General features: G+C 38.0%; 1 protein-coding gene across 1 annotated transcript in view; it reads left to right on the top strand.

Moving 5' to 3' along the window:
* Positions 1-25: 25 nt before the first annotated feature.
* LOC104853267 (transmembrane protease serine 11E) overlaps positions 26-12,930 on the top strand; it is a 129,315-nt gene continuing 116,410 nt past the window's right edge. The window contains exons 1-2 of the mRNA XM_010611172.2: positions 26-483; positions 6,694-6,822. The gene's annotated coding sequence lies outside the window, so the exon portion shown is untranslated. The remainder of the gene's footprint in view (positions 484-6,693; positions 6,823-12,930) is intronic.

Raw genomic sequence — 12,930 nt, 5'->3', positions numbered from 1 at the left:
CGTCCGTCAGTCCGTCCGACCGGCTGCACACTATGCACCTCGACCACGCGCCCTCGTCGACGCCCGCTTCTCCCTTTTCCCTGCCCTCTTTCCACTCGCGTCGCCAGTGGTCGAGGCGCAACCTTCCCGTAGGAGAGAGGATCAAGGAGGAGTAAAGAAGAGAAACAGATGGCGATGGCGGGCGGCGCTAAAATGGAGCCCGCTTCCGGCGCGAAACAATCCCGATCCCGAAATGCTCTGCGCTGTGTACGTTCCGTTCCCTTCTGAGGACGTCACAGTGCGAAGGGGCGGTGCTTATGTGACGCCAGCACGTTGTCTCGTCCTGTGCCGCGCAGCCCGGAAGTCTCTGGACTGAGCTTCACTGCTTGTGCTGAGGTTTCTGTGTTGCTAGTATTTTGGTTGCTGTGCTGCAAGCGCCTAGGTGATGCAGTTTTCTCATCCAGAACGCTTCGCGGAGATCCCTGGCAAGCCCTGAGTAGTTAGGTAAGAAGTGGCAATCAAAAAGAATGTTTGTTATTGGATGTTTTATTCATTTGTTAAGTCAACCAAGGTAAAGATTACACTTCGTCTTATGTATTGCTCTAGGACCTAGGCTTAAAAAACATCGTTTTTTTTTGTTTGTTTGTTTTGTTTTGCTTTCAAGGGAATGTGAGTATATTCTAGTGGAAGGAGGCAAGGAGTAAGTAAGCAAATGTAAACTTGTTAAATTTCATGAAAGACAAAATGCTAATATAGTGAAAGAAGAAACTTCTTAATGGAAAAAAACAAAAAACTAGCTGGGTGTGGTGGCGCACTTCTCTCTGTAATCCCACTAGGGAGGATGAAGCAGAATGAGCACGAGTTCAAGGCCAGCTTGTACTGCAAAGCAAGACCATAAATAGGAAGTCTACTAAAAGCCTCTAGGAGGGTTGAAATTTAGCCTGATACCTAAAGGGTAAAGGGTAAAAAGGAACTAGCTAAAACAAGGGTAGAGCTAAATCTTCAAGATAGGTAACAACACGATGCTCAGGGAGAGAGATTGATGTGGTTGAGGATCTAAGAACAGTGAACATGAACCTAGGTAAGGAGTAAGAGGACAAGGGGCTGAGATAAGGTTTGGGAAAAAAGCTACACTTGAAAAGTAAGGACCTACTGTGATTCCAACCAAAACAAAAGCAGTACTAGACATGTAGGAAGACTGGATTTTGAGGTTGAGCACCTACCCTGGAGCATGGAGTTAGAAAATACGTTAGGTACAAAGCTTACACGAATTTATGGTGACTGGTGCACCTTAGAGGAAAACAAAAATCTAAGTTCTCTGAAGCATAATATTTGAATATTCATTATTAAATCGGGCAAATTCTTTGTCATCAGATGAAAGATTGCAAACTGGTATTTGCTAACCTTAGACACCCTGAGCCAGCACAGTGTTTGTGTGCTTTTATTAAGATCTTTTTAACAAGTCTGATCAGATCTCCACCTCTCCCTCCTCCTTGGCCATTGTTTCTGATGCAAGTATGTGAATTCAGCAAAAAAGTGGAAGTTGGATTCTGTAACTCCTAAGAATTAGAGTGTGGAAAGTAAAGAGGTGAAGGAAATTCTAAAATCGTAGAGAATATCAGTATTTGTAGGGAAAGCAAATGTATAGTATGAGCCTAGAACATTTTGTCATGCCATGGTGTTAATGTCTACATCAAAGAATGCTAAGATCTTGGGCAGGGGATTTAGCTCAGTGGTGCTGCCACCTGCCTTACAAGTGCAAGGTCTTCAGTTCTATCCCTGGTACCAAAAAATAAAAAAAGAAAGAAAAGAATGCTAGGATCTTAGCAAAGTGACTCGGGAGAAGAGTCAACTAATGTGGTTCCAATTGGTGAACTAGATTTTTTGAGCATCTGTAAAAGTTGCGTGGATGGTAATGTATCAGATATGTTTGAATCCATGAATTCATTGTGATCAGAACAATTAATTATTACCCTTTGAATGATGTAGGAAACTAATTCTTTTGATGTGATAAAATGAAATCATTTATCCTATCTTTCCAATTAGAATTGTATCAGAGTTACCAGGAAAGTAGTTGATGAAGGGAAGTGTCTCTCTGTGGAAGTTGTACAGCTCATGTATGGCCAGAGCAAAGCAATGCCAGAAATAGGATATTACTGTTTTACAGCCATTACTCAAATACACAGCTCAATGCAGTGATTATTCATGGGAACTAATTAATATCACACAAAGAAGACCATCAGATGTTATATGCATCCTGATATCCATACACATACATCTGTAAAGTAATGTTGCCATAAAGTTAAATTGGATCTCATAAAGACTATATGGATTCATCTTGACATGACTGCCATGGCTGTATGGATTTACCCTGAGTTGTAACAGCCATAACTACAACCTCTGAGAAATCCTAGTTGATTTTCTCTGTTTATTTTCCTAACATACTATTAAAAGAACTATTAGAGTGGTATGTGACCCTTGTGACCAGACAGACCCTGGTCCCAGGAATGTGTCTGACTCTTTGATGATAGCTTGAGATAAACCAGATTCATTCTACCTTACATGAAGTCATTTTTGTCCAGACCACCTTATCAGTTTCATCATCCTGACCATATCACTATCACTGGGATCTATCTGGTCTTGCTGCTGCCCAATAAATTGCAGTCTGTACAATCCTGAACTAGCTGCCTCTTTTAGTCTGACTGTATTTTATGGCTTCAGTTCACAGTCATGGGTTGGAAGAGAGGTGAGGGTGGGAGTGGGAGAAAAGGAGGGTGCTTGTTCCCCAGGAGGACATTTGACAGTATTTGGAGAAATTTGTGGTTGCCATAACATGGGAGTCCTACTGGCATCTAATGGGTAAATACCTGGGATCCTGCTGAACATGCTATAATGCATTGGAAAGCCCTCCAGAGCAAAGAACTACTGAAGAAAATACCAGTATTCAAGGCTGAGAAATCCAGTACATAAAGCACAGGTGAATATGTTAAGTATTCCCAACATTAGCAAAATGCAGACAAGGGGAAACTACAGGATGGATAAATATCTTCAAAAATAAATGGAGGGAAAGTAAAGGTAGAAGAGAAATCAATATATGTACTCCAGTAGACTTCATAGAAATGTATACACTCCAGTTAAGTACGTGGGTGTTAAAGTTGTGTTTACAATTACCTTGTTCATTTTCTCTAGCTTCTTTATAGACTTTTCATGGTCACCTCAACTAGGGTCATACTTATTTCCCTATAACAACAGATTTGTTAAAACCTTTTTTTCATTTTCAAAAGTTTTGCTCTCCTGAACAATTAAGCACCCCTTCAGCAGTTTTATTGGGCATGGCAGCACATTGAAAGTATCTTACAGTCGCAATTTGTGGATCGCTGGCCTTTAAGTGCTTTGCTTCTCCTTGTTATCTTTCCAGGAAATCCTTACCCAACGGGAACATTATTTACGCCATCTGCTGAAGCCACTAAAGTATTCATAAAAGAATGGTTACATTTGTCACATTGTACAGGAAAGAGTGTTATGCCAGCGGAAGATGCACTTGCAGAATGGATAAGGCCCATACATGGGCTCAACAGTTACTAGGCTTTGATCTTGTTACAATCTGGCTCCCAATTACAAGGAGACCATAATGCTTTGTTTCCAGAGTCCACATCTTATGCCGTTGCCTTATATAATTTTGTAGTATTGTTACATTTTGCTTCTTTTACTAAGGATCCATGTTTTCACATATTTTCTGGGCTGTCTCAAAATACAGACCATCTTTGCTCATCTGCCCATTGCTAATGCTCTAATGCTCTTTACAGATGGTAACAAATGTTGGGGAGTAGTCACCTGGTATGATCGTTCCCAATGGCACCGTTCTTGCTCACTTTCTTTTCAGCCCAACGTAATGAGTTGGTGGCCTACATCCATGCTTTACGATTGTTTCCTTCTCAGCCACTTAATATAATCCTGGATAGTCAATATGTTTCTAATCTTTTACCTCGTATTTCTTGGTATTCTTTCCCCTCATCTTGATCAAGCTTTGTTTCACCTATTTATTACATTACAGAAGCTATAGCAGTTACGTCACCATCCACTTTTTGTTATACATATACGTAGTCATACTGCTATTCGTGGATTTCTCTCAGAAGGGAGTGTGCATGCTAACTCCACGTTATGCCGTTTATCTTTATTTACAGATCCTCTGGAAAGTCATACATTATTTCATCAAAATACAAAAGCCTTACAACATCAATTTAATATACCTTTGTCCCAAGCCAAATTGTGTTGTCCTGCCCCACTTGTGCTTTGTTCTTCGTTCCCACTACATACAGTAAATCTGTGTGGGACCATGGCAAATAAATTATGGTAAATGGATGTCACTCCTCTTCCCTCTTTAGCCCCTTGCAGATATCTACATGTCTTCATGATAAGGTTCTCCAAAGTGCTCTGGGTCACTGCACAGACCCATAAATCCACCAGAGCTGCTCATTTACATCTTCTGTTTGCTTTCGCTGCCTTGGGTCACCCCAAGGCCATTAAAACAAATAATGGCCCTGCTTACACATCCAAAGCCTTTTCTCAGTTTTGTCAGTATTGGGGCTTAATTCATAAAACTGGTATTCCCGTAACCGCACAGGCCAAGCCATTGTAGAACGAGCACATCAAGATCCTGAACACTTTCTGATGCTTTCGCTTAAAACAAAAAAGGTGAATGAATCCTGTAGCATAAGCAGCAAGTCTTATTTCTACTTATTTAAGCATAATTTTTTATCAAAGTTTTATGATGAGGCCTCCCACAGCTGGTTTACTCCCTACGAAAGACATTGGCGTTCAGAGATGCCGTTATCTAAGCCCCAGGTGTTTTATAAGGAACTTTCGGGCCCTTTTTGGAGAGGACCAGTGCCCCGATAACCTGTGCACAGGAGTATGCTGCTGACACCCATAGGTATTCGTTGGGTTCCTGCATGGGCAGTTCATCCAGCCCTACAGCAACATGAGTTGGTCCAACGGTCCAAAGAACCCATTGCTGAAGTTTGAGTTGACCCTGAAGGACCCCCCCACAGAGGAAGAGGCCTTGGACAGAAAGAACAGGAAGTAAGATCACCTGGGGAGATGTAAAGATTCTGGTTACTGATGCTCAGCCACTGCTACAGGAACAACACAAGGAGGAAACGGCAGAAAATTTATTCGTGGCTATCTCTGAAATACTTACCCGTAACTCTGTTCTTATTGTGGCTATCATTTTTGGGCTCTTGTTTTCCGGGGTAACTGCTGTATTATCAAAAAAAACAATTAGACAGTCCTGGTAATGCTTGGATCTAGCTAGCACAATCACTTCATTTGTCTGAATTTTGTTTAACTGTAGATGTAAACTTACACTGTGTGTTAGGGAACTGACTCGTCCCAGTGTGTATTCCTTTGAGTTTGATATGACCTATACCTTGTCTGAAGACATCCTAGGAAAGAATCTCACTTATGAAGATATTACAATTGGGGAACCCCCTCCTATCATAAACCAAAAAATGCTGTGAAATTTTATACACCCCAGATGATTATGCTAAATAGTACACAATGTGCCATGTATAAAAATTGTACTACTAAATGTCCGGAACTGCAAAAGTTACAAAATATATCATGTCGTAAGGAACAAGAAATCACATATAATGGCCATATACCTTTGCAGTTAGGTTGGTTTTATACATGTAAAGATATAACATTTAATTATATCCCTGCCAACTTATCCTGAGACTCATTGTTGCCTGGGTTGTTTGGCTGTAGTGCTGCTAGACCGAGCCAATTTGATGATACCCATAAGGACTAAACAATGGTCCCCCTATACTGAGCCAGGATGTGATGATGACTTGGGTCCTTTGCCAGATGCTCTAGTAATACCAATGATAGTGTCTGTTCTTACACAGCCTGCCATAGGTATTCATGCAGAAAAGGCCATGCAAAAGCTAACATGTAAGTTGGTTAAAGGCTTAAATGCTACTTCATCTGCTCTGGCAATGATCAATGAAGAATTACAAGAGCATTGACAGGCCATTCTAGATAACAGAGCAGTGATAAATTATTTGCTCTTGTTTCACCATCAAGGGTGCGAAAAAATTTAAAGTACTTGCTGCTTTAATATGACTGATAACAGCTTAGGACTCCAAGAAAAAATAAAGTGGCTAGAGAAATTGGCGGGAAAAATACATAATAAAAAATGATTGCAGTGATTGACTCAATGGCTGCCAAATATGCAATGGGTAAAAAACTTTTTCTTTTAATGTTGGTTATTATATCCTCTCTTAATCTTTGTTGTGGGATTCAATGCTTGGCCTTACTGTATAAGTTTGTGACCCCCAAAAAAGTGCTATTGCTGTGCTAAAACAAAAAAGGGGAATTGAAGGGACTGACGAATAAGGAGTGTAAAAATACTAGTTACTCTCTTAAAGGTCTGGGAGACCAGCCAAGGACAAATACTTGACTGATTGGAGCAAACTTCACCCCAGTTACCACTAAGACAAAAATTCTATCCCAGTTCTATTCACCGGGGTAAACAAGCTGAAAACAGTTAATGTTCTTAAGTGCAATTTGCTAAAAATGTTACGTAGTGTTTGTCTGAACTAAAGTAATCTCGCTTATGTAATATAAAGATATAAAAACCCAAACAATCTGACAAGAGCTTTTTACATGTACAATAATCTATCCACTGTGTTTGTGTGATTCTTTTCTTTACAGAACCCTGACAGCTATAATAAAAGGATCAGAGAAAGTTAAGTGTACCAGAGAAAGTTAAGTGTACAGTATAAATTCTTACAGTCATGTGGCATGTAATGATGGGATGCATTACGACAATCACACCATCAGGTAATTTCATCATTTTATGAACATCATGGAGTGTCCTTATTGCAAACCTAGATGGCCAGTCTCTTAATGTGGCCTCTTGGTGTAATCAAGACACTCAATAAATGCAAGATGTGTGAGGCTGCTGTTGGTGTAAGACAGCATAATGTTTTGCAGTAAATTAATTTTGCAAGTGGAAGTCTTAATAACATAGTAAATAAACTGGTAATATAGTAATTTATTATGAGTTATTATATATTTAACATAGCATGTGCTGTACTTTTATACACTTGGTAATAGAGTAGGTTTGTTTAATCAGCATTATCACACAAACATGTAATACTTTACAATACAGCATTAGGATGATTACCACCTAAGTTCAGTTATAATCATATGTAACCATTGTCATTGTTCTCTGTCAGTGTATTCCAGTTAGACTAAAATGTTATTTGGTCATGTTAATTAACACATGACTATAGATGTCATTGAGGATTACAGTTTCTCCTCTACAATAGGAGATAGAATGCTTTCCATCCCTTTAAAGAAGACAAGTGCTCATATCCACAAAACGTGTTACAAATAAAATCTGCTGTGACAGATGAGAGACTACAAGCCATGCCAGTTTCAGGTCCTAGAATAGCTGAACTCAAAAATTCCATCTTGAGGAAGGAGCTAGAGTGGGTGAAAGAATACTAACAATGCTTAATTATTTCCTTTTTTTAAAGTAAAGAATGAAAATTGGTAAAAGTCTTTAGACAGGTCTGTCCTGAAACTTGTATCCTTTGATTAAAAATCAAAGCTTAGAGATAGGAATCATTCTAATATTGACATGTCTCAAAGACCCTCTAAACCCAAATTACCTGTGCTTTTTGTCTTATTTACCCAGTACCAGAGGGTTGAGCCCAGCTTCTTCACACTGAGATACATCCACAGCCCCTGCCATTTTTTTGTTTAGCTTTTTGTAGTGCTTTATCAAGTTCTGTGACAAATTTTTCTCCCATGATAGATTTCAAAGTACCAGTGTGACATCACAGCACTGAACATTGGAACTGGGAAGAAATGAGCAATAAAATATCCTTTCCATTTCCTGGTATTTCTATCACATTACATAATAGATGTTGTCTTAGTTACTTTTCTCATCGCTGAAACAAAATACCTGACAATTAAAGTTAAAGTAAGAAAGATTTATTTAGCTCACAGTTCATAGAGGTTTCAGTCTGTAGTTTGCTGGTTCCAAGGCAGGGTGGCATGGCACAGAGGCATCACAGAGAAAAAACAGTTCATGGCAAAGCAGGACAGGCAGAAGGCAGCAAGTCTAGGTGACCTTTGCAGCTGCTTTCTGTCCCTTTTACATTCAATCTAGGCTACCTCGCTTAGGGTGGATACCAAACAAATCAGTAGACTGATTTAGTAATCACACACCCTTAGTCCCAGCGTCACACACTCAAGGTCCAGCCACCTCTGAAAAGGCCCATCCTATGACCCCATGAGGCTTTGAGACACAAACCATAACATTCTCAGCCATCTCTAAAAAGCACTTCCCAGTGCCTGCATGAAGCTTTGGGGGACATCTAGGTACAAACCATAACATTCTGGCCCAGCCCCCTAACAACTCATGTATGTTTATTTAGAAAGCCATAATACATGTAAATAACCTGAAAAACAAATAATAGATGTAAATAATCTTAAGAATAAATGGTAAATTTCAATTGACTATTCAACTGGTAAGTTTTATATTTATTACCTTCATATAATTATAACCTTATATAACTAGTAATCATTGTGTTTAAAAACCATATTGCAATGTTTCTAAAAATTTAGCAACTTTCTCTTGTGAGCCTTATGAGTGGTCTCCAGCACATCACTGCCTTCCTTGTTTTTATGATGCTGTTAAAACCTTGACACAGGAATGAAAAGTAAGAATAAGTCCAAGTCACTTTCCTCAGACTGTAGAAATGAATCAGACCAAAAATGTGGCTAAAACTGTCACTCATAAATACTTGAATTTATAGCTACTCTTCCACCTTGGTGTGGATTGTTTAACTGTTAGGACTGATCTCCCAATGAAGAAAAATGAAGAGATAGAGGAAGCTGACAGGGAAGTACACAGTTTAATTGCCTGAAAGCAGTCTCTTTTGCAGAGGTGGTGCTTTCTAAGGACTGGCTGTGTTCTACCCTTACATTTGGGCAGATAAACTTGCCTCTTTATAATAAATTTTGGTTTCCTTAAAATGACTTCAGCTGTATTCTTGTTAAAAAGATGAACACAGGAAAACTGAAAAGCTGATATTAGCATTATAATAGTACAATAAAAAGGGAAAATGTTACTTCACAAATTATAGATGGGACTAGATTGCTCTCTGTAGGTAATGAGCATTAGAATAAATATTTGGAGTCTTTTCTCTAATAAAACCACAATCTGAATAGAGCCATGCCTCTCCCTGCATTGTACTATAGTATGTGTTTGGGTTTAACTTCCTTTCAATGTAACCAAGATTATTTTTAGTCAAGTGAAAGACAGATAACTTTCCTTTGGGAAGCTCAGTGGCCCCCATGGTTTAACCACCATGTATACATTGTAATACCTCACCTGATGTCAGTTATCTACCTGGATATCTTGGGGTTTGTTTTCTTCCCTTCACCCCCAAAACATGAAAAGTATAGCCTCATACCTTCTAGTTAAATAGTGTACCCCTGAGTTACACACCCAACTCTAGGTAGCTCAGTAATATTGCTACTACTCTTTAAACTTTTCAATCAAATTGAAAGAGAAGCCATACTTCCAAATTCATTCCTGGAAGCAAGTGTTACTTTGATTCCCAAATCGGAAAGACCCAACCAGAAAAGAAAACTACAGGCCAATCTCACTAATGAACATAGATGAAAAAATCCTCAATAAGATACTGGTAAACAATACGGAGGAGTCATCAAAATGATCGTACACCCTGACAAGTCAGATTTATCTCAGAGATGTAAGGATGATTCAATATGTAAATCAATAAATTATATTAACAATGTCAAGGACAAAAACCATATGCTCATGTCAATAAATGTAGAAAAAGCATTCAACAAAATTCAGCACCCATTCATAATAAAACACCTGCAGAAAATTGGAATAGATGGTCTTTATCTTGATAAAGGTTATCTATGAAAAGCCAATAGCCAGCATCATACTAAATGGTTCAAAAACTGAAAACCTTAACATTAACATCAGGAACAAGATAAAGATGTCCACTGTCATGACTCGTGTTCAATATAGTTTTGGAAACAGCCACAACAATTACACAAGAGAAAAAAAGGAATAAAGATAGGAAATGAAGACGTTAAACTAATTATTTGCTGACAATATGATACTATACATAGAAGACGCCCCCCCAAAAAAACTCTGCCAAAAGACTTTTACATTTAATTGACAGGTTCATTAAAGTAGCTAGATAAAAGGTAAACACTCAAAAATCAATAGCTTTCTTACACACAACACACTCACTGAGAGTGAAATTAGGGAAACAATCCCTTTCACAATACCATCCAAAAAAATGAAATATCTAGGAATCAATCTAACACAGGAAGCAAAAGATCTCCACATTGAAATCCCAACAGTATCTTTCACAGAACAAAAAAAAAAAATCCAAAAATTCATTTGGAATCAGAAGAGACGTAGAACAGCGAAAGTCATTCTAGGCATAGAGACATGGCAGAGGGTATTGCAATCCCCACCTTGAAACTGTACTACAAAGCCACTGTAATAAAAACATCACAGTACTGGCAAACAGACCCAAGGATCAGTGGAACAGATTAGAAGATGCAGAAATAACTCCTAACATACTCAGCCACCTCATCTTTGACAAAGGAGCCAACCATCCTCAGTGGAGGAAAGATAGCCTCTTTAATAAATGGTGTTGGAAAAACAATTTCATCTTGTCAAAGGTTAAAACTAGACCCATATCTTTCACCATGTACTAAACTAAAATTCAAGTTGATTAAAGATCTAAATATTAAACACTAAACAAAACCAAACCACTAAACTTGCTGGAAGATAGGTAGAATTCATATTGGCATAGGAAAAGTCTTTATGAACAATCCTCAATAGCATGGGAACTAACACAAAGAATCAACAATTGGAATCACATCTTTAAAAAGCTTCTGCACTGCCAGAGAAATCACAGGCAGAGCTAAGAGACAACCCAAAATGGGGGAAAACAATTTTTTTATCAGCTGTTCCTCTGACAAAGGTCTGCTATCTTGAATATATAAGGAACTCTAAAAAATCAGACCCCCCCCCAAACATAAAGACCTAATTTAAAAATGGACATCTGAAATGAAGTCATTTCTCAGACGAAGAAGTAAAAGCTGCAAATAAACATGAAAAAATGTTTGACATCACTGGTAATACTGGTCATTCGAGAAATTCAGATGAAAACAACACTGAGATTCTACCTCACCCCAGGAAGAATGGCTGCTATCAAGAAAATCAGCCAATAACAAATGCTGGTGGGGTTGTGAGGAGAGAGATAGGAACCCTTCTTCATTGTTGGTGGAAGTGCAGACTGGTTCAATATGTAGGTTCAACTAGGATTAGAAGTCCCATTTGACCCAGCTATTCCTCTGCGGGGTATCTTCCAAAAAAATTAAAAGAATCACACCACAGTGATATATGTGCACCCATGTTCATAGTGGCAGTTTGTCATTGCTAAAATGTGGAAACAGTCCAGTTGTTCATCAACTGAAGACTGGATAAAAATATATATATTTTATAAAATGGAGTACAATTCAGCCATAATGAATGAGAAACCAGAGATATTTATAGCTGAGTGGATGCACATTGAAGCATACTTGTCACGTATAAATATCAAATAGTTTCTCGTGTGTGAAAAAGTGTAAAGAATCAAAATGTATAATTGATATTGTGTAATAGAGAAAAGGCCTAAAAGAGGGAGGGGGAGGGGAAAGGTAAAAGTTAAAAAAATGTAAAAGGAAAAACATGAAAACAATGTCTTGAAGGGTGGAGAGGCTGAAGAGAGGGCTGGGGAATGGGGAAAAATAAGAACGAAGATAAGTCTTATAAAAGTACAAGATCCCAATAATGAGTGCAACCATTGTCTACCCAAAATGTACCAATAAACTTAATAAAGATAAAAATAAAATAAAATAAAAGCTCAGTAATACCCTCCTGGATCCAGTGCCACCTTTACTGTCCACCAGCTTACTCATGCACCAGATCTGGCAGTGGTCTTGTCTTGCTTGCTTACCTCATATCTGCAGTACTTGCAATGCAGGCCGAGAGGGAGATGAAGAGGAAAGGAAGATGTACCATTTTTAAGCAAGAATTAAGTTTATAAGGATGAAACACTAAAAGTTTCAATATATGTGCTCTCTTTAATCTGTCAAAAAATGTCAAAAATACCCTCTCAATATTTTATTTATGTATTTTACTATGAAAAAAGTTACTTAAATAAAATAAAAAAAATTTATAATTGACCCTTGTCTCAAAATAAATTGGCAGTATATTTTTGTTTAATGATTATTGTCTGGTATGTGCTTGTGAGGTAGGCAGTGGAACCACTGAGCCAAATCACTGGCCCTAATCTTTGTATATATTATTATAGTTGATCTTTCTTTTTATTATGTGTTCTATTTAAAATACATATACATAAATTTTTAACACAAGCTGACAGTCATTGATTTAATATACTTACTGGTTACATTAATTAAAAAAGGAAAGGAAGTTAAAACAGATGATGGCTCATTTACACCTCTAGGTGGAAAGTGCTAAATAGGACTAATGTATGGTACCATGGAGATAGAGAGTAGGAGAATAACTCCATGAATTATTTAATTTCTCCTTTCTTCTGGAATACTCTGGGCACATATTGCCTGAAAAGCACTATTTTACTACACAGGTTTCAACTTACCTGCTTCTTTTTTTGTTTGTTTGTTTGTTTTTCTTTTATTGAGTTTATTGATACAATCTAGGTATACAGTACAATTACATTCATCATTGGGATTCATAATTTACATAATAGGTCTTGATGCTCATTTTTTCCCCTTGTCCCTGCCCTCCCTTCACCCCCTCCTCCCCTCCCCATTTACAAACACTTTATTTCCATTTTTTCAGTTTCTCATATTTTTTTC

The sequence above is a fragment of the Fukomys damarensis genome, unplaced genomic scaffold (genome assembly GCF_012274545.1).
Source record: "Fukomys damarensis isolate Sample0158 unplaced genomic scaffold, DMR_v1.0_HiC HiC_scaffold_35, whole genome shotgun sequence".
NCBI classification, from domain to species: domain Eukaryota; kingdom Metazoa; phylum Chordata; class Mammalia; order Rodentia; family Bathyergidae; genus Fukomys; species Fukomys damarensis.
The sequence above is the reverse complement of the archived record's forward strand: the minus strand, read 5'-3'. Positions and strand labels throughout refer to the sequence as shown.